Source organism: Emydura macquarii, unplaced genomic scaffold, assembly GCF_026122565.2.
Source record: "Emydura macquarii macquarii isolate MOO-44397 ecotype Brisbane River unplaced genomic scaffold, CSIRO-AGI_Emac_v2 contig_2768, whole genome shotgun sequence".
Taxonomy (NCBI): Eukaryota; Metazoa; Chordata; order Testudines; family Chelidae; genus Emydura; species Emydura macquarii.
This window is the reverse complement of record NW_027132905.1, coordinates 34428922-34450787: the sequence shown is the minus strand read 5'-3', so window position 1 is coordinate 34450787 and position 21866 is coordinate 34428922. Positions and strand designations below refer to the sequence as shown.

At 57.5% G+C, this 21866-nt stretch overlaps 1 protein-coding gene across 3 annotated transcripts in view; it reads left to right on the top strand.

Annotated features, from left to right (window-relative positions):
• Positions 1 to 21866, top strand: part of RAP1GAP (RAP1 GTPase activating protein) — a 117044-nt gene that overhangs the window by 37828 nt on the left and 57350 nt on the right. For 2 of the 3 annotated variants that reach the window (XM_067566999.1, XM_067566998.1), the window contains exon 3: positions 21461 to 21485. The exons of the other annotated variant lie outside the window; for it this stretch is intronic. The gene's annotated coding sequence lies outside the window, so the exon portion shown is untranslated. The remainder of the gene's footprint in view (positions 1 to 21460; positions 21486 to 21866) is intronic. 3 annotated transcript variants of the gene reach the window in all.

The following is a 21866-nucleotide window of genomic DNA, read 5'->3' as shown; positions in this document are numbered from 1 at the left end:
AGAACTGATTTTTGGCAGGGCCTGCGGTTGACACGGATGGGCACAAGCCTTGCATCACAAGTGAAACAGCTGGTTTTACAGAGGCTGATAAAGATGCGGGATGAATTGCTTGATATCTGATTGGGTGGGCCTGCTTTCAAAGTTACGCCACTGGTGTGCAGGGAGCTGTCATGTGTTTACAAGGCCCAGAGGGAGGAAGGGGGGTTGCCTGTGGGCAGGCAGTGCTGGTGCTGGACTGCAGGGCAGACGGGCCTGGCTGAGTGCAGGATCTGGGTGCAAGGGTCCGAGCAATGTGTAGTTTGTAGCGGAGCAGTGGGGGCAAAAAACCTAATTGACTTCAAGACTGAGCTTGGGAAGTTTGTGTGGGGATGGTGTGACGGAACTGCCCACGATGGCATGTAGCCGATGGGTGACAGCTAGCAGCAAATATCCCCACCCACCAGAGATGGGGCACTAGGTGGGGAGGGCTCTGAGCTACTACAGAGACTTCTTCCCCAGGTGTCTGGCAGGTGTGTCTTGCCTATGTGCTCAGGATTTAACTGGTCACCAGATCTGAGACCAGGAAGGAATTTTCCACCTGGGTCAGGTTGGTTGAGAGTTTTTTGCCTTCTCTGCAGGGTGGGGCATGGGGCACTTGCAGGTTTAAACAGAGTAAATGGTGAGTTCTCTGCAGATTTGAGGCCGTCAGTAGCTCAGCCAGAGGCTGGGTCTATCCCAGGAGTGGGTGGGGGAGGTTCTGTGGCCTGCGACATGCAGTAGGTCAGACTAGATGACCATGATAGGCTCTGCTAGCCTTAAAGTCTATGAGTCTATGTCACCTTTGCCCAACCAGGCCAAGACTGGTCATAAGCCTGAGGATGGAAAGGTCTGGGCTGGGTGCGGTGGCCAGGGCCTAGGACCTGGCAGAGCCATGTGTGGCAGGCACAGCTCAGGGTGTCTGCAGAGGGCAGGGCCGGACTGGGTTGCGTGTAGGGGCCATTTCAGATTTTGGTGCGGGGGGGAACTTTTAGGCACCTGAAAATTCTAGGTTTTTTTGCAGAGAACTTAGAAATTAGCTGCCAGGAGCTCTGCACTGTCTCTAATTCCTATATAAAGTAAGAACATTAAATAAATATTCAACCCACTCACCTCTAATACTAGCATGTTCTGACGTCTTGTGTCAAGTCACTTAACGGACACTAGTTAAGTTTAAAGATTTAATGTATGTTCTTACTTTGTTACAAACTCTTGAATACAACGATTGAAACAATGGTAGAAAAATCTAAATAACTTTCTATCATTTAGGCTACTCACCTTCTGCTTCTCACCAAGCTTGGAATAGATCATTTCACTTTTGGAAGCATCCTGCTAGGGCATGGCCCTGTGAGTTTATACTGCACCTGCCTGGGGTTATAGGAGGTGTTACCATGCTACTGGTAATAGACTAGAAACTGACTTTAAACCGGAGTGAAACTGTCACTTTCACAGCATTTCCAGCCCCAAATAATCAAAAATAATGAGTCAGGCTCATCAAAAATCATAAGAATGGCTTAAAAATCATGAGATTCTGTAAAACTACTAGATTTGAGGTTCTTTTTATATGCCTTCCCAGCCCTTTCTTATCTTAATCACCTCGTCTCTGTGTGTAAACAAAGCACTGACTCCCTGCCCCCCGGGCACAGGCTAGGAGCAGCCCCCTTCCTCTGCAAAAATCACACCATGCTCAAGTTGCCTGAGACATGCACTGTGATCAGACCCCTTTACAAAACTTGCGGGGGCTCCTGCCCCCCCAGTCATTCCTAAATGGCACCCCTGATTGTGTGTGGCGGGCAGGGCCGGGCAGGCCTGTCTGGGGCGGACAGGGCCCAGGGCCGGGCAGGGCGGTGTGCGGGGCTTTGTGCTGTAGCTGCACTGAGCTGTATGAGATGGTCACACACCCAGTTGCTGTGATAACTGCAGTCAGTTTCCATCCCGAGTGGGGTTTGATGATCCCATGATCAGCCCCTCTCCGGCACCTTGGTCCCTGCGTGGTCCCGAAGGAACAGACCCACCTGCAGACCCGAGCTAGCTGAGCCCCCCAAGTCCAGTGTGCCTGCCCGGGGTTACCCTGAGGCGAAGGGCAGAGGAGGTACCAGGATCTCAGCACCAAGGGCTTGTGCCCCTGATCCAGAGCTTAACGAGTAATGAGGGAGGCGCTGGGACTCAAGCAATTTTTTCACATTCATCACTGATGCAGTAAGGAGGTGCCAGGGCTCTGACCTGCCAGGCCCAGAGGAGCCAGGGCTCAGACCTGGCACAAATTAAGCCATGCCCTGATCTCTGCTGACCGGTGGGATCTTGCTGCTCCCTGGGGCATTCAGGCGGATGGGGCATCTGCAGCCAAGCATGCTGCAGCGCAGCTGGCGCTTTCTCCCGAGAGGCCGTGGCTTGTCACCTCTGGGCCCCCTCCGAAGCCAGTTGCTCCCTGAAGGCTGCGCAGAGCCAGCTGCATGCTGGATGCAGGCTCACTAAATAAGGCTGGCTCAGAAGCCTGGCTGGAGATGCCGGTTTGTCAGCTCTGTCAGGCACGGAGCCCATCTCCTCTGCTCACACCACAGGCCCTGCAAATTCAGGCCAGCACGACCCCTGGCTCTGGGAGCCCGCCTGAACTCCCAGACAACGATCACCCCAGGAAGAAACCTGGCTCCACCCGGCGCCAGGCCCCCACCATCCACCTTCCTTTCCGCTCCACGCTCCCCTTCCATTGTGCTGACACAGCCTCTTCCCAAATGTCAGACAGAAGGGCATGGCTGCTGCTGGCACAGCCCTCCCTGTTCCTGCGGGTCTGCCCTGCCACGCTGCAGTCTGTTCCTGCCCCAGGTCAGGCGCTGAGGCACTGGAGGGAGAACTGGTATTAGTGGGGCTCCAGTAGCACCCAGTGGCCCACCTGAAGTCAGGGCCCCATTATGCCAGGCACTGGACAGACAGAGGGCGACCACCACTGAGATCCCTGTCCAAAGAGGGGCGGGGAAACACACAGAAAGGGGAAGGGACTGCCCAAAGTCACACTATAGGTCAGCTGCGGAGAACACAGGAGTCCAACCTGATGTCCTCTGTGCTAGCCACTAGACAACACTCCTTTCTTGGCATGTGTATATGTTGCTGTTGTACCCACCTCAGACATCCAAAGAACGACCTGGTTGGGAGCCAGGAGATCCGGGCTCTGTTCCGGGCTCAGCTGCTGACCTGTGCCTCAGTTTCCCTGTGTACAATGGTAATGAAAACAATGACCCACCACTCCCGGGCTTGGAAGCTGGGATCCATTAATGTCTGGCGAGAGCAGCTTGGGCTTGGCTTCCATATGTGGGGGGACTGCTGACATGTGGGGACAGGGCCCTGGCTTGCTCCTGGGCCCTGATTCCATTCCCAGGAGTGGGGGGTCGGGCTCGTGCTGTGAGCAGTGTGGGTTTCTAGGTGAGTTGGTCCCAGCCGCCCTCAGTGAAGGGCTCTGATCATTTTGTGGAGGCCCCTTGCTAGTATCCCTCTTAGCCTGTGACCAAGTCTGGCCCCCTGATCCTCCCCCTCGTCACAGTCCAGTGGGACTGCATTACCAGTGACCCCTTACCAGCCCCCTTCTCGTTCAGCAAGGCCACCCCTGGCCAGCCAGGTCCAAGCGCGGCCTCTGGAGCAGAGCCTTCTGCAGGCACCCCAGCACTGAACTCCTCCCCGACCGCAGATCACACAGCCCCCGCTCCCAGCCAGCTCCGGCAGCTCCATCCCTGGACTGTTTAACCTTCTCCAGCAGAACACGCCTCCAGCTGGGCTCAGGACAGCATGGGGCGGGGAGGGCCTGGCTGAGTGGTGCAGTGAACCCAGAGGGGCTTTCTCCAGCACGGCACAGTGTAGCCTCCCTGCATGTGGCCAGCAGCTGGGAACAGATGACGCGAGGAGGTGGTTTCCATGCACTTTCTCCTGTGGCGATCCAGCCCCAGGATCATCAAGCCCCCGAGAGACAGCGGGGGAGTGTTACCCGGCACTCACCGGCCTCCCACAGCCTCAGGGAAGGGACTTGGTCTCCTGGCCACACGGCAATGTGGGGAGAAGAGGCAGAGGGGAGAGCAGGAGCTCTCCAGAGGAGCAGATGCTAAAGCAGAAGAGGGAGACCTTCCCCTTGTGTCTCCTGCTCACCTGGATCTGTGCAGCAGCGACACAGGCTGGGCAGCAAAGGGAACTTTCACCAGCCTCCACGAAGAGGAAACTTGCCAGTTTCAGAACACGCACATCGAAGCAACCAGCCCGTTAGTGGCTCGTTTCACAGGGAGATCGGCTTCTGCTGACAGTCTCTGCTGGGCTGGGAGAGAAGGGAAGGGGTTGAGGATGGTTCTACGCCCACCAGCCGGCTTGCAGAAGTGACTCCAGAGTGCTAGCCTCTTGCTGTGTCCCTAAGGCGAGAGGCCACCATGTCCTCCAAGAAAGTGAAGCTGCGTGCTCTTGCTGTGCTCATCGGTCTGCTGTACCGCGCCAGGAAGAGGAGGAAGCGTGAAAGGTAGAGCCCCTTGCTGTGCCCTTTGTTATCCTCCCTGGGGAGGGCTGGGCTCACCCACTCCCGTGTTTCATCTGATCTGAGCAATTCCAAAGTTTAAACTCTGAAGTTTAAAATATTACATGGAAGATGGTGACCTGGAGGGGCGGTGGGGGTGGGCTATCGTGATTTGTTTCTATTATGCTAGGACATAGGAGCCCAGGCAGGAATCTGGACTCCAGGCGCGCTAAAGACACAGAACAGAAGCCTACTGGGGGACAGGGTTAGAATTAGAAACGACCTTGACAAATTAGAGACTTGGTCTGAAATCACCAAGGTGAATTTAATCAAGACACATGCAGAGTACTGTGCCTTAGAAGGAAAAATCAAAGGCGCAGCTACAAAATGGGGAATAAATGGCAAAGTGATAGCACTGCTGGGAGGGATCTGGGGTGCGTGAGTCACACACTGAATGAGTCACAACGTTTGCTGTCGTTGCGAAAAAGACTAATATTGTGGGGTGTTTTAATAGGACTGTGGGACGTAAGACACGGGAGCTCACTGTCCCGCTCTACTCGGCACTGCTGAGACCTCAGCTGAAGTAGTGGGTGCAGTTCTGGGCACCGCACTTTGGGAAAGATGTGGCTAAATTGAAGAGACCAAGGAGAGAACCAAAAATGAGAGAAGGTTTAGAAAATCTGCCTGAGAGGAAAGGTTTAAAACCAGGGGTGTTTAGCCTTGGAGAAAAGAGGATGAGAGGACCTGAGAGCAGTCTTCAAATACCCTAAGGGCTGTTAGAAAGAGGACGGGGTCTGCGTGTCCACTGAAGGCAGGACAAGAAGCCGTGCAGCAAGGGAGATGTAGTTTAGTTGTTCGGAAAAGCTTGTTAACGCTAAGGACAGTTAAGCTCTGGACTAGGCTTCCCAGGGGGGTCGTGGACTCCCCGTCCCTGGAGGTTTTTAAGAACAGGTCGGTCAAACAGCACTCAGGGCTGGTCCAGGGTTACTGCTGCTGCCTGACTGCAGGGGCCGGACATGATGGCCTCTCAGTGTGCCTTGCAGCCCCCATTGCTCTGATTCGATGGAAAGCCCGGCCCGGCTTCCAAGAGCGGGCAGTCTAGGGAGTTTCTCACCCTCGCAGCCGACGCAGATTGGAGTGACCAAAAGTTCATGTGGTTGCTCTTCAGCTTGTCGCTGCTCGGTGCAGGGCTGTCTCCTGCTCTCTGTACAGTGCCGGCACACTGGGGCCCGAGCTTGGCTCGTGCCTCTGGGTGCTAATGTCGGCATCATCATCTGGAAGCTGCTCAGTGGCTGATGTGAACTGAGTTGCAGATTCTCAGTCCAGTTCCTAGTACAGGGATTGGCTGCCTTGCTGGCAGTCTCCACAGGGACCAGAGGCTCAAGGGCTGAGTGTTGAAGGGATTGACAGCCCCCGTTATCCTGGATTGGACCCGCCGTGGTGAGCAGCATAAGGGGCTCTTGCATTGTTGCTGAATGTGCTGAGCACTGTCCGTCCTGTGGCTAGGAGATTCCAGTCCCCAGCTCTGCCAATCTACCTCTTTTCACAAGCCCTGAGTTCACCCCAACCCTAAGTTGCTGGGTTGTGCAATAGATCAGGGATAAATGGGCTTTGGATCCTCTTTTCCTTCCTTACGGCTACAGGGAAGGCCTGAAAAGGAGATGTTTGTGCTTCGATTCTTCATAGGGTTTTTTTCAGCTTGTGTTTTACCTTACAAAGGTCAGGACTGGCAAGTCAGGGTTTGCTGGAGGACACTGCGGTGGCTGAAGAGTTGTTTATTGTGTGTTCTCCTACCTTGGGTAAGAAGTGTGAGAAGTGGGCGGGCACTGGCTGATAGCTGACAAAACTCCTTTCTCCTCTGTTCTCATCAAACTGTGGGGGAGTGGGGTTATTTCCCTGGAGCCCCGGTGTCTTCAGAGACGATACAAAGCTTGTGTTAAATACAGTGAAAACTGTCCTTTCAGGCCCTGTGCTCAGGTACCAAGCAGGGGACAGCATGCACAGTCTGGCTCCACAGTGCCCATCCATGGTCCTGACCTTCCCCCCCCCGGCTGCACTGCAATGCGGTGCCCCACCCTCTCGGTGCAATCACATGGGGTAGGGGCTGCTCTTAGCCGTTGGCAGAGGAGTGGAGCAGGAGGCCTGGACTGTGATGGGCAAGTGCTGCAGCCTGGAGAGAAGGGTGAGCCCCCCTGCTCTCGTGGACATGTCACCCCCAGGGGTTTGTCTCTTCCTTGTGCTGGAAAGGGGCTGCCAAGACTAACTTGCATCTGGGTCCGGGACTTTGTTCCTGCAGGCGGAACTATCCCGAAGCAGTGGGCAGCAGATGCCAAGGTAGCACAAGGAATGGATCCTTAGAAATGCCCAGCAACAGATCAGAGAGGAGGGAAAGAAGGAAACAGAGAGAATGAAAGAGACGAGTTGAGACTGGGCTGTGAACTGGCTGTTGCGGGAACTGTCCCATCCAGGGGTAGGAGCTGCAGCAGCAGCCTCTGGCAGTGCCTCTCAGGGGGTGCAAGACAGATTTGACTCCCCGTGCTCTGGCAGATCAATCAGGGTATCACCTGGGAGGGGGCGAGTTGGGTTTGGATGGTAACTCAGTGTCCGGGTGTTGTGCGGAGGGAATCAGGCTGCCCATGGCGATGCTGCTCCTGGATCGTGACTCCAGTTCTTCTGCCCCAGGGCGAAGGTATAGGGTCTAGCATCTGTCTGAGGCTAGCGAGGTTCAGCTCCCAGGCTCACTGGGGCTCTGGGGGGGTCAGCATTGGCCTTGCTCTGCTTAGCGCTTTGGGAAATCCCTCCCCAATGCCCACGATGGCACGTAGCTGGTCGGTGACGGCTAGCAGCAAATATCCCCACCCGCTGGTGATGGGATATGAGGTGGGGAGGCTCTGAGCTACTACACAGAATTCTTCCCCAGGTGTCTGGCGGGCGGGTCTTGCTGAAATGCTCAGGGTCTAACTGATTGGGGACTGGCAGATGGCAGAGACCCTGGGGCATTTCTCGTTCCTCTACAGCATGGGGCATGGGTCACTTGCTGGTTTGACCTAGTGTAAAGGGTGGATTCTCTGTCACTTGAAGTCTTCAAACCATGATTTGAGGTGGTCAGTTGCTCAGCCAGAGGTTTGGGGTCTATGCCAGAAGGGGGTCGGGGAGAGTCTGGGGCCCTTGACGTGCAGAGGCTCAGACTAGATGATCACAATGGGCCCTTCTGGCCTTAAGCTCTCTGAGTCCATTAACCCCTGTCATTAACCACCAGGCTGTGCAGCTTGGCAGAATCAACACGGGCTGAGCATCCTTAGCTTCGGAGATTTCCTCACTTGTTCTCTCACCAGCTCTCCCCCCCCCCCCCCCCGAAACACAGAGATGTACTCTCGGTGTTGTGTAAGAGACATACAGTGCACATGTGGCTAGAAAGGGGGTTACATTGTAGAGAAGCGATGCTGATGTAACTCTTCTGCCAGTCGAAGTCAGCAGCAACAAGGGCCCGGTTCAGTATCTAGGGGAATCTTTGCAACCATACAACACAAAACCAGCTTGCGCCCCCTAACCTGGAGCAATCCCACCCCTCAGGCGCCTCTTGAGGCAACCCTGCCTCTCTCGCCAGCACAGAGACTGAGTGAAGGAAAGAGACTTTTAACAAAAGGGGAAAGTGACCCGGCATTAACCTGGGAAAACGCTGCAAGCAGGATTCACATGCATAAAACCACGAGCAGAACCCCCACCCCAGAGTACATGGTGCAGTTTCCTTATGCCTCAGGTTCTTAAGTCCAGCAACCAGAAGTTCCTTTAATGTGCCCCTCCCCTCCCAGCCCCCACTCAGGTGTGGTCCTCAGTCAGTGCAGACTCAGAGTGCAGAGGTGCAGCTCTGGAGTTCACCTCCCTCCCTGCCTGGGGAAGAGAGAGAGGAGATGCTTTGCTTGCTCTGGTGGCCACATTGCTAGCCACTCATGGCTCCACCCAGCTAGCCCCTCCACCCCGTTGGCCACGCTGCCAGGGCCAGCCCCTCCACCGTACCCCATCACCTTCCGCTGCCACCTGCCTCTCTAGGGGTCGGTCTCTTGAGGTTCCTCCCAGCTGTCAGCGATTGTCAGCTCTTAGGGAGAACCTCACTGCTGAAGCAGACTGGGCAGAAATGCTGCCCCACAGCCAGTGATTGCAGCTCTAGTGATCACTTACCGAAACAAGAGACTCCTAATGGAGCCTTAATTAGCTTGTCTTTGAACAGTGGGGAGGGGCTGGTTAAACCATGCCTAGGATGCCCACACCTCCCCTGCCTCTGCATCCACGCCCCTGCTCAGTCAGTTCAGTTCAGATGAGGGTGACCCCCTCAGTCAGGCCAGGCTGAGCACAGTTCTGCTGCCCTTTACTCGTACAATAAGGGGAACAACATTTAATTCCCCTGCATTCAAACAAAGTTCTTTTTTACCCAGCACCAGCCAAAGTTGATGACTTTGGCAAGGCAGCCTCAGGATGCTGAGTGGGTGTGCTCCTGCGAACAAGGTCAGCTCCTGCAGCTTCTTCCCCAGCTCATCACTAGGTGTCAGGGGAGAGCTCATTCAGCCCCTGCTTACACCAGCAAGACCCCACCTCGCTCTGTAACACCCCCTGCTCCCCAGGTTGATGCACTGCATTGTGTTGCAGTGACCCCGCTGGCTCTGTCTGAAGCTTCAGGTGTTATCTGGGGAGGATTCAGAGGAGCTGCTTCTGGGAAATGTGCGCAGCTCCTCCCACTGCAGGCCTGGATCCATATGGTGCCCTGCCCTGTGTAGACTCACTGCCCTGCATTCGGAGTACAGGGAGAACGTCTGGTACTGGTAGAGATGGAGGCTGAATTTTACAGGCGCAGACGTCCGGTGACGCTCAAGTGGCTTTGTGCTGCAGAAGCAGGATGGCAGGGGAAAGGGAACCTAGAAGCAGCTTGTTACTGCCATGGGGAATGTGCTTATGCACACTAATCAGACCACGCCGACCTGGCCAGGAATGCCCCCTCCACATGAGATACTTCAGGCTGATTTGATAAAAAAGCTGGTTATTACAGTAGATGATGTGCCCCCTGGAATAAGCAGGGTGTATACCTGTCCCCTGGACTCAAGGTGGGAGGTGACGGGGAAGGGAGCTTTCCCCTTCGTCCACTGACATTTGTCCCAGGATGGTGTTAATAAAGGAATTCCCCACCCGTGGGTGCTGTGCGTCCGCTCCAGTGGCTGGCTTGGAAGACGATAGCCTGTGGGGCAATGGACCAGCGTGAGGATAGGAAGGGGAGGAACACGTCTAACTTCAGGGAGGCCGTCAGGAAACACAACACGTTGGCCCACCCTCTGCACAGCCAAAATAGTGCTAGAAACGGACAAGTCCATGCATGGCAAGGGCTGGCGTCAGAATGTGAGGAAAGCCGACCCCTTTCTCACCTGCAAGGCAAATTCAGGAGGGGGAGTGGCATTCCCAGCCACACCCGCTCCAGCATTTGGGCTCCCGGCCAGGCAAGACCAGGGTTTGGGTTGGAGGCTGAGGCAGGAGCAGAAGTTGGCTTTGAGCCAAAACCAGGCAAGATTTTAGATGCATCTAGATTGGAACTGAAACAGACATCTAATTTGGATCTAAGTGTGAATGAAACCATGGAGGCAGGTTTTATAGACTAGGGATTAACCAGGGTTTCCAATCAGACCCCCTTTGAATGCTGAGAGAATTTAGGTTGAGGGTTCTACACTGCACTCCTGGGTCTAAGGACCTGCAAAGGGACGCTCTCCAGTGTTTCCATGCTGTGCGCGCATGCGCTGTCTTGTGCACGCTCTGCTGCTCACACACACACACTGTACATGCCCACGCGCACACAGACAGCAGAACTGTGCTCACAACACAGCTCCGTGTGCTCACTCAGAACGCTTGGTGCGATGCTGCGGCACACGCTGGGCGGCTGTGCACACGTGGTTCGCACTAGCGTGGGCGAGGTAAACAATCCGAGGAGTTTGGGGATGTTTTATTGAGGCTCCATAGCAAGTGGTCACTAATGATTTTAAATACAATTTTCCAAAGTGCCGAAGAGCCAGATTGCCAAAGGGATTTAGGCACCTATTGGGATTTTCAAAAGTGCCTGAAGGGGTTAGGTGTCTAACTCCCACTGAGATCAATAGAAGCACGGTGCCTCCAGACCTTTGAGGATCTAGACTGTAGGAACTGAAGACTGAAAGTGAATGGGACTGAGGCACTTCTGAAAATGTTCTCCTATGATCTCTTCCCCTGGGCCAGCCACTCGTGGCCAGATCTCATTGCACTCAGCCCCAGTTGCCTGGTAGCCTTGGATTGTGGCCGATGCTAGAATAGTCGACAGCATACAGAGGCCTGGATTTACATTTTCCAATGCTTGGCAACTTTCACATAGCCAGGGTAACCTGCTTGGGAGCTGCGTGCCATTCCTCACTAGCAGCTGCTCCAAACAGAGGATAACAGTGTAGCGCTACTGCTTGGCGATGGAGTTGTTTCTGTGTCTCAGGTGGTTGAGGTATGCTTTGCAGTGGTTGGGAAATGGCCATGACGAAAGGCAGGAGAGCTGGAAGTTCAGGGTTTTCACGCTCCAGCAGGAGTGCGGCAATGCTTGTTTTCGTGCTACGAACTGCGTTTCACATGTGTTGCTCAGATACAGGCTGTTCTCCAGGATGGGGGCTCAGCCCTGGGCACGTTCTCTCTCTGTCCGTGCTAAACAAAGCACAGTCTCCAGGAGTGGGACATGTGAGGGGCACAGAATCACATGGTATGAAAGGGCAAAGATCACTATTGGTGCTTGTAATGCAGCCGCACCCAAAGCCCCCATTGTGCCGGGCTGCACAGATGGGGAGAGACAGGCCCAGAACCAAATACTCACCATCCAAACAGGCAAGGCTCGCGAAGGGCCCCGTCCACCAGCGGCAGAGCCAGGATTAGAACCCAGGTGTCCTGAGTCTCGGTCTAGAGCCAGAGCCCACGCAGACCCTTCTCGAAGGCGGATTTGCATGACAGTAGCTTCTGCAATCTTCTCCAGTGCCCCCAGCTGCTCAGAGGAGCGTGTCGTGCTGAGTGTGCATTCAGCACAGTGCTTTGCGAGGCGGAAGCACTGAGCCTTGGTTATACAGAGGCCTACCCAGAATCCCCTCTGTTGTTTCAGCAGAGTCTAGTGTTCCTGGGTCGGGGTGTTTGGAGCCGGGGTTGGGTCTGTCTCTGCTCTGATATTATCAGGGGTTTCGCTTCCCTCCCGCACTTGAACCGTGGTTAACTGCAGAGCCGGGCTTGGAGCAGAAGTGCCACCGACTGGCCAGTTCCTGTAATGGCAGGGGACTGTCCTTCCCCTTGGGCCCCCAGGGCTGTATGGGTTTAATCCAATTTCCCAAATTGCTGCTTTTCTGCTGCTCTGCTCACCCCAAAGTAGTGTCGCTTCCCAGCCCACACGGTCAGGCTGGTCTGTTGTGTGTCTGGAGACTGGGGTCGGCCCCTTGACTTGCGTGTACCGGATTGCATCCCAGGAGGCAGAGTCTGCAGTGGGATCTCTGTGCAGCGCGGCCCGGCCTGGACACAGAGCGCAGAGAGAAGAGCTACTGGCTGCCGCTGTGCGGGGAGCAGAAGGGACTGGGTTTGATCCAGTGTCTTTCCTATGCAGGGTACCCCAGAATGAGCCAAGCAATGCTAGTGGTGGAAGGGGGGCTCCGTGGTAGCCCAAGCGCTGCAATAGCTGCCATGCAGTGGAGGGAGAAACCGGGAGAGAGGACGATGCTTAGCATGCAGGTTTAGTACTTTTCCTGCTAAAACACTTCGGAAAGCACAGCCCTTCTTGAAATCCTGGGTCCGAGTCGACGCTGGGGCAGTGCCACGGCTTCGGGAGAGTCGCCCCCAATGGAGGCGGTGAAAGCGAGTGAGCGGAGAATCCAGCCTCGCGGTCGATTGTCATTGGGCAGTGCTTGGAATGAAGGCAAGGACAGTCTGCTGGAGCACAGACCCCTGGGCATGGCCCTACGCAGGCAGTGCCCCTGAAATGCAGCTGTTTCTAGGGTGGAGCTAGGGGTAAATGTGGCTCCAGGTGCCATGTACTGGGACTATCTGAAAGAATCATTTCTTTCCATATGTGTCTGTAGCGGTGGGAGGGGGCATGGTTACAGCTCCTCTCCGCAGCAGTGTTCTCAGCCCCTCACAGCAGGTGTCTCGCCTGGAAAACCTTTGTGGGATGCATTTCGTTGCCTCCCAGGGAGGGGAGCTGAGTCAACCCGCGCAGCGCTTGAACCCGGGGCTCTAAGGCCATCGAAGTACAGCAGGTACACTCCCTAATCTGCTAAAACACCCCTGGCTGGGGAGGGCAGGGCCCACCATGGCACCTGGCCAGCACCACCAGGCCCAGCACATGGGGACTTTGCAGCTTCCGCTCTTGCCCGCAGTCACCGTGGATTGATACCAACGCTGTGCTGTGACGCCTGGACTCACCTGGAGATTCTCAGCTCCCCGATGCTGGCCACGGGCAAGCGGTGCTGGCAGCACCTGGAACTGGGAAAGATCAGCTTGCTTGCATCTCTTGCACCATGCTGTTTGGGGCTCAGGCGTCCATCAGCTGGCCGGCAGAGGGCTCTGCCAGTCAAGCCAGTGACACCCTTCGGGGGGAAAAGCTCTCCCGGAGCTGAACGCTGCAGCTGGCTTCGACTCACTAGGTCACAGCACCGTCTCTCGCGAGAGCTGTGCAGCCTTCGGTGGCGGCTGCGTCCCGTGGGACAGCTGAGGCCACGCTCCAGAACTGAATGAACTCGGCAGGAACGTGATTTGAGGACGCAGGAGAGAGCCTGGCTTTTCCCTCCAGAGGCTTCCCCTGTCCCCAGCGTGTTCTTGTGAACTCTGTGGGACATGTCGGGCCGAGCTGTGGCCCTCGAGAGGTGCCCATCAATAACAGCAACGTAACGCCACCAGCCAGGCGTGCCGGGGCCGGCAGTGCCAGGCAGGAGCGGAGTAACTCAGGACCGGCAGCGAGAAGAGCAACCCAGGCTGCCAGAGACGTACAGCCGCCGGTGGAGAAGGGAGCTGGGGCTGGGCGACCCCGTCACTCGTGGGAGTGAAAACGACCGGCCTGACCACGCCACGGCAGGGAAGAGTCTTGCTCTGACTCTCTGGACCCAGCCAGGCCCTTTCCATCTGTGAGGCCTGGGACTGCAGCCTGAAGCTCTTCATGCCCGGTCCCCAGGTCCCACAGAATCCTCTTACGTGCTGTTTGTGACCCTAACCTCAACCTCCCCGCCCCCAGGCCATTACCAAGGGCAAGGCAGGAAGACAGCGGGAGCAGCATTTATTGCCCCAGGCTAGGAGCCAGAAGACCTTGGCTCGTTCCTGATGTGCTTCAAGCCGAGGGACAAGTCACTTGCCGGCTCTGTGCTCTGTCTCCCCCAACACAGTGGCTCCTGAGAGCTGTGGCAGGGCAGAAACGTGAGCCCCAGCTCTGGGGAGCCTGCAGCCCCAGGGGAATCCTGCCCCCTTGCTCAGGAGTGATCTGCCTCAGTGTTAGCATGCCGGGGGTCACGGTGACTCACAGTGAGGAGTCTCCCTGTCCCACAGGTCTCCTGCCACAGAGCTCTCCCCTCAAGGGCGCACTGGATCTAAGGGTCGGGGAATCAAAAGCAAACCCAGTGCCTAAGGCAGGGGCAATCACAGCAACAGCTGAGACATCAAAGTGAACGGGGGGAAGAGGAGGGGTTCAAGAGGAGTCCCCACCATGCGTGTCCTGGGCCCTGGCAGCCAGGAGGGGAGGGTCCCGGGGATGCAGGCTGGTGGCATTGCTCTCCAGGGAGCTGCTGAACTGTGTGTGTCAGCGGGAGGCAGGGGGCCACTCTGCACCACCCAGGAGCACCTTGCAAAGCTTATTTGGGGGCTGATGGCGCGGATTCGTTCCCCCCTCACAGGGAGGGGGCTCCAAGCTGATGCAACAGAGTCGGAGCTGAAGCAAGCCAAGACAGCTTCTTGGGCCCTTCACCTGCCTGCCCCAGGCCTGACCATGGCCCCTGGGCTTTGAGTTCAAGTTCTGCAGCGACTGCAATGGGGCAGGCCATGCACAGAGCCGGGTCCAGCTACAGCATCTGCTCCGGGGCAGTGGGCGCTGCACAGAGAAGGAGAAGATGTGCCACCGTATGTGAAATGAACTGCCCTGGCTGGGGCCTGCGTCTTATGGCTGCCTGCTTCAGTGCCTCCGGCCCTGAAAGGGAGGGTGCGATACCCACTGTCCCACCTTCCTGGGGGGAAGAAGGGGAAGATCCAGGGATGGCTTGGCCTGGCCCGGCCCGGCCCCCCTGGAATGGACTCAATTCTGCCTATGCAAGAAGAAGAACCCAAGATGGATTTCTGGGCCCACCTGGGATGGCCTCTGGCTGGGACACTACCTCTGCTGTTCCAGCCTGGTGTCCCCTGCATTCCCCCCGTCTCCTCAGGATCCGGGTTCAGTGCTTCGCTGATTGTGCCCTGTTGCATACGGTGCCCTTGGTCATTGCAACCAGCAGTGCCTAGATTGGCAGGGCAGGTATCTCGGCAGAGAGGATGGGTACAGAACTAGATGCTGGCAAAGCCCAGCTTCCTGTTGCAGAGGCGGCACCTAGAAGGCAGTTTGGCTGCCATTTAGACAGCAGAAACTAACGAGTATCTCATCTGCATATTTGCATATGGAGATCAGATAACCCTCCATCTGCAGGCGAAGCCAGAAATGGGGACTGGCTTCTTTCGAACTGTTCAGAGGCATTGGACCAGATCAGCCTTTCAGCCTGGTGTAGATCAGGAGGAATGGCTGTGACGCTAAGGGGGCAAGCGAGAGGGGACTCAGCCCCTCTGATCTGGGCCACGTTGTGCCCTGAGTTACCCTCGTGGCCACCAGGCTGCCCTGCACTCGTGCTGGGCTGACTGCGCATTGCTGAGCCAGCTCTGAAGGCAGTTCACCGAGCAGAACGTGCCCTGCTGCCGCTGGGGTCTGCATCAGCCGGTTCTGAAGGCTGCGGTTGGCCCCAGAGGAGCTGAGCTGAGCTGAGCGCCACAGGCGTGGCCAGCTGAGACCAGCCATCCTGGCCTGACACTGCCACGGTTCTGCAGCCAGCTGTACTGGATTTCTTCTACAATCTGTGACACACCCAGAGCTGAGACTGACACTTGCTGGAACCGATTGGAAGCTGCCGTTTCCTCTGGCTGAGTCAATTGCATCTCCTTGTTTCCACCAGCCCCAGCTCTCATACCTGGGATGCATCCATCCCGGCAGACACACGGCCAGAGCCCTCCTGGGCCCAGCTGCTGCACTGATCATTTATTCATTAACGGCTAATCTGCCTTGCTCCTCTCAGAGGGGGAATCGCAGGTGCCGGTGATGATCTTTGATGACTCAGAGGCTTGGTGTCTGGACAGACCCCCATGAAAGTGACAGCATTAGGGAGAAGTAAGGGGGGAAGAGACAGCTGGGTACAGGAGCAGCTGTGGGGCAGCACCAAGTGGCCAGTCTCTCCTGGCCCAGGAAGGACTGATGCCATGGCCAGAGGCCCTTCAAACAGACAGTGCCCAAACCAACCCAAGGCAAGGCTGTTCCCCAGACAGAGCAGGGCCTAGGACCTTCCCCTTGCTTCTCCCCCCATTCCAAGGCCAGCCACTTCCCTGGCGCTCAGCCCTGTGGGATCACCTGACTCCTTCCCAGCTAGGTCTGATAATCCAGCAGGCCCCGCTGGCCCAGGCCCCGGCCTGGCCCTGGAGGGCATAGCCCCTGTTGCACAGGTGAGCATGTGACCTCTGCAGAAAGGAGAGACTTGCGATGTGGAGGGGAGGCCAGCGTTTTAACCATCTCCTCCCAGAGCCGCTCTGAAAGACGGGGCTTCAGATGCTGCGGCCCAGCTGCACAGCAGCTCGGCTGGCATGGCTGGAGCCAACCCAGATTAGCACCAGTTGGGGGTGTTTACACTGCCCTCCCCAGGGTAACCAGAGCTTGCCCAAGCTCCCGCAGGGTAGGATGGAAGGCAGCACATGCGGGTGGGCTCTGCGTGAAGAGTTGTGGGAGCAGGGGCGCCCGTTGTTCCCTGCCTGTGTGTGCAGCTGGCTGCAGAGCCGAGCGGTATTTGTCAGTCACCAAAATTACGTGAGTACCCCGTCCGACTTGCTAATCACTGGGCACTGACTTGAATGTGGGGCTGCCACTGGTTGCCAGTCCAGGGGGCTATTTTTCTTTTTTTTACTAAATTTCCCTGCTCCCTGCAGGTCAGCCCAGCCTGCTCTGTGTGTGTGTGTGTCTGTCTGTCTGTCAGGCCTGTGGCTTCCAAGGGGTTCAGGCTTCTTATTTCCATTGCAATCACCAAGAGCAAGGCTCCTCCATAGCTCTGAGGAGCGGGGCTTCAGGCCGTGTTTACCAGGTATGCCAGCGCAGCTCCCTGGGGACACTTTCTTCAGGATAAGATTGAGTTTCTTGGTTTAGCCTAGATCCCTTACCACATAAGCTCTGCCTCTGACCTGGAAGAAGAGTGTACACAGGGGTTCTGGCAGCATGGCTAGATCCCTTTAAATTCACCCCGCAGGTTGCATTGGAAGAACTTTCCCATGTAGACAAGGCCTAAAATCCCTGCCCAGCTCAGATGGTCCTGGCCCCTGCGCGTGCCAGATGCTGCACGATCGGCTGGACACAGGCGCGTTACTTGCAGATACAGCGGGAGGGTAAAGCCAACAAGTAGGAAACAATCCCCCCAAACCAGACCCTGCCTGGCTTGACACTGGCACAGGCCTAGAAAGCTGCAGCGCAGGAAGAACTGATTCCTTATACCAAGGCAGGGCCAGCTGAGAGCAAGGCCCATTGCGCTCAGTGCTATAGAGCCAGGATGGCCGGAGGGTCAGGCTGGGGCCAGCTGCCAGAACTAGCAGACAGCTGAGCAGACTAGCACAGCAGCTTCCTTTAAAAGCCCATGTACCTGCCTGGGGGGCACTGCGTAGGCCTTTGTGCATGGGCTGGGGTGACCGGACGTCCCGATATTAGGGGATTGTCTTATATACACAACTGTCCTCCCTGCCTGAAAACAGGGTCCTGAGTTTTCACACTTGCTGTCTGGTTATCCTAGTGCATCCACACGGCCACCCCTCCCGGAGTCCTTCCCACCCCTCTGCCAGCCACAGGCTCCACCAGTCACCAGCACCCCAGAGGCAATGGCCAAGGTGTGGCTGAGCCATCGGACAGACCCATTTGGGCAGCGCAGCAGTGCCTGATTGGTGCAATCTCCAAATGTTCTCAGCACGCCGATGCCAGGAGGACGGGTGCTGCGTAATGCCAGAGCAGAGCAGGCTGAAACTCGGCATTTCTCAGCCCCGGGGGAATCCAGACCTTTCCTTTCCCCTGGATCAGAACGAAAAGCCTGAATTCCTGCACAGTGAAACTTCTGAAACATTTAGTTTGAGAAATACTGAAATAGCTTCATGGAAGAAGCTCTTTGCCTTGCTCAACGGAAGCGCTTGGTTTTGATTTCTCTAATAATCCAATCTGTCACAGAACAGCTGAGCGGCTAAATCAGAATGTAGCGCCTTGACCTTATCAGCAGGAAACATTTGGATCATTTTCCATCGGTGCTTTGGACGGGTCCCTCTGTTCATGGCACCCACTGCTGGTCACTGTGGGGATTAGCTCCATCTCCTGGGGCGCCCTCCTCAGCAGTCTCTGCACCCGTCTTCTCTCTGTATGTGGCCTCTCTCCTCTTGGTGCTGCTGCTTCTGGTCCGGGGAAATCCCAGTCTTTCCAGACCAGCTGTCCAGCTGACGTCTCCAGCGCCCTGAGCCGTTCCCCAGGGCCTGCAGGGGAACCCAGCCAGGCCTGCCTTCCATACCTAGAACATGCAGCCCAGGCCTGTACTGCCTGTGACCTTGTACTGGTTCCCTAGGCTTTTTCCTACCTACATGGTCCCCTTCCGGGTTTGCCAGCCCATTCTCTGTTCTCAGGGAGTCTGGGCAACCTCCAGCCTGCCTCCCCCTTTTCAGGGAGTGTCTGGCCTTCCCTAGCCAGCGCCCCCCTCTCTAGCCAGGCAGCCCCACCTGTTCCTGACCAGGCGAGCCCCTTCTCCTCAATTAGCTCCTGGCTTGCAGCCCAATTAGCAGCTTGGCCCCTCTGCCCCCCCAGCAGTTGCTGGCTAGTGTGGGGCATGCCCCAGCCCAGAGCGTGTCAGCGTGTTCCTGCACAATAGGCTGCCTGCGTCGAATGCTCATTCGTCACTGGAAACTTTCACCCACTTGAGCAGCTACCTGGGGAGAGCGTGCAGAGTCGGGCCCGGCTATGATAGCTAAGCTGCCCTTGCGCAGCCACGGGGCGATGTCGGATGTACCGGCCTTGAGAAGGAGCCGCCAGAGCTCCCTGCGCAGTGGGGCTCTGGCAGCAGCTTGTGCACCGTCTCTCGCGCCGCCCGGCGTGGGTGGGGGGGTGGCGCAGTTCGTGCGCTGAGTGCTCGGCTCCATGAGGCTGGTGGCCAGGGCTAGCTGGCTGTGCACGTGCTAAGGCGAGGCTGGCATTGGTAATGGGGTCTGTGTCCGGGATCCCAACACGAGCCCTGCAGAGAGCGGCACAGACACTAAAATACACCAGGGCTGCACTCGTGCCCTAGCAATGGAGGGCCAGCAGGGCCCCTTCAGCCAGGATGCTGCAGAGCATGAGATGATGGTGGGTGCGGTGGCAGACCGGCTGGCACTGCCCCTTGTTTCCATGCGCTCCCCCCATCTGCCCGCAGCCAGCTGGCACCCCTTGGCTGACGCTGAGATGCAAGGGGTGGGCCCAGCTCTCCGCTCTGTGTGTGCACCAGCGAGCCCCACGGGGCCTGGCCACAGTGATAATAAATAGTCATAAATACTGAGCCGCGGGCGGGGCTGGGCAAACGAGGGCCAGTGTGTTTGTAATGAGACTCAGCCGCCATCCATCGCTGGCTCTTCGTGCACCCTGTCTGTCGGGCGCGGTGAGGTGGAGACGACAGACTGGGTCATTGCCACCGCCCAGTCGCCTGAGCTCCCCACTCCCCAGTTCTGGGTGGTGAGTTTGGGTCCCAGGGCAGGGTCTGTGGCTCTGGGGGAGGGGTACATGGGTGGGCACAACGGTACCCCCCAGGTGTGCTGTTAGGGCAGACGGTGACACGGCTGGGGGACGTGGATGAGCTGTGGGCTGGGGGGTGCATGGGGGCTGGGGATGTTTCGGGGGGAGGGTAGGAGAACCCGGACATGTCTCCTCACATGGAACCAGTGCAGGGGGCTGAGGCTGCTGTGGGGTGGGGCGTTGGGGCTGTAAGTGTCCTGGATCAGACAGGTGTCTCCAGGGCCCCTGGTGCCGCCGGCTGATCTGCCCCAGGCTCTCAGCCAGACCTGCATGGGGGCGAGTTGGGCGGTCCTGTAGCGCTGGGGGCTGCAGGAGTGCAGGTTGGGGGGTCCTGTTGTGTGGGGACTGTAGGGAGGCAGCATGGAGGGGGTCCCATTGTGAGGAGGTGGAGGGGGCTGATTGGGGGGTCCCGTTGCAGGGGGCTGCTTGTGACAGCTGGAGGGAGTGAGGGGTGATGGTGGAGTTAACCCTTCCTGAGGCATTTCCAGGCCTCTGGCACCAGGCGCCAGCCCTGCAGTGATGGGCAGCTACAGACGTCCTTTCTTTGCACCCGTGTTCCCGGCAGGTGCAGCCCCTGGCTGTTAGCGCCCCCTCACCTCCAGCCGTGGAGCCGCGACACCCTCCTTCCAGGAAGGTTTGGCTAAGCAGGGATGCGTGTCCCCCTCCTCCGGCCCCTCGCTGCTTCCCAAAGCCCAGCTATTCTCCCTCCAGCCCAGGAGCCCTGGTGGGGGCCAGGCAGGGGAAGATGGTGGATTCAAACACCCGGCAAGGCTCTGTTTTGTGCCCCCCTCTGCCCTGGGCACCCAGTGCGAATTCCACCACCCTTGCCACTCCAGCCCCGCAGCTGCAGCTCCCTGGAGCTTTTCCCCACGGGTGAACCCCGCCAGGCCTGCGGCCTCCCCTGCCCTGCCCCCGCTGCCAGGCCCCTGGGATCCCAGGATTTAAACTCTCCTGCTGCGCTGGGTGATCATGGATCGCCTCTGCCCAGCCCGGCCCTTCCTTTCCACGCCTTCCCCCAGGAGCTGGTCCCGGATCCTGCAGCACTGGGCACGGTGGGACCAAGGGGCTCTTGGGGCACGACTGAGACCCAGAAGTGCTGCCTCATGCCCCTGAGCAGGGAGCGCCTCTCAGAGCAGGCAGGGCTGCGCGGGCAGAGCTGGCAGCTTGGTGTGGGGCAGCTGGGGCAGCCGACCTCGTTTGTCTCTGGTGAGCGAGGCAAAGCCGGATGTAGCGTGTCTGTAGGGGCATGACTATCGCTGGTCTGCTGGCACCAGCTGGGCCCGATCCTGCTCCCAGGTAAAACCTCCCTTTGCTTCACTGGGGCAGGATCAGGCCCCAACCCGCCCTCAGATTCTGCTCTGCAAACCCCACGTGTGGGGAGCCCCACACCTTGTGCCCGAGCCCAGCTCGGGGCTCCCAGGCCTGGCCACTGGCTGAGCCCCACGTGGGCAGCCTGCGGTGAGCGCCCTGGAGCTGCCTGACTGGGTGGGAAGGACACTGCTGGGTGCACGGGGCTTCTCTGGACTGAGCCTGGAAATGCCGAGGCCCAGGGGATGGGTTTTTATAACCCGGGCGGGAGGAGGGGGGATGTTTGCAGGCTGTGCTACCACTGGGCTGTGTTGTGGCTTTGCTTTGTGTTACCTTGTGGCTTAGTGCAGGTCTGCGTTGCACTGTTCTGTTGCTGTGTTGTGTTGTGCTGTGTTTCAGTGTTGCGTTGCAGTGCAGTGCTGTACTGGTGTGCTGTTCCTGTGGTGTGGCTCTGCTCTATGCTATGCTGGATGGGCTTGTGTGGTGTTGTGGTGGGGTTGTGTTGTGGTGGTGTGGCTCTGCTGTGTGGCGTTGTGTTATTGTGATGTTGTGCTGCAATAATTCAGACTATCTCCTCCCCTTGGCAGGCACAACCCGATGGAGAGTCGCTTTGTAAGTGCATTTTCCTACCCGTTCGCTCTGTGCATGCCTTGGAGCTTTACTTGTATCCAGGAGCCCATCTGTGCGCCCGGCGGGCAGCAGAGAGCCAAGCTCCGAGACATTAGCGACTGCGTTAGCGCCGGTTCTCCCTGGCCGAGCAGGGCACGTGGCGCACTCCCACAGAGACTCCTGAGCTGTGGCTGTCTGGGGCGCGCGGCTGCAGGGCTGGGCGGCCCAGGGAAGTTGCATGCGGGAGGAGCAAGGCACGGTGATCTACATGCATCCGAGTGCATCGAAACCAGCCCCCTGCCCACATGGAGCGAGTGTCCCTCTGCACGTCCCTCCCTCCTTGGGGCTATTGCAGCCAAGGCACCCATCCCCACTGTGAGTTCT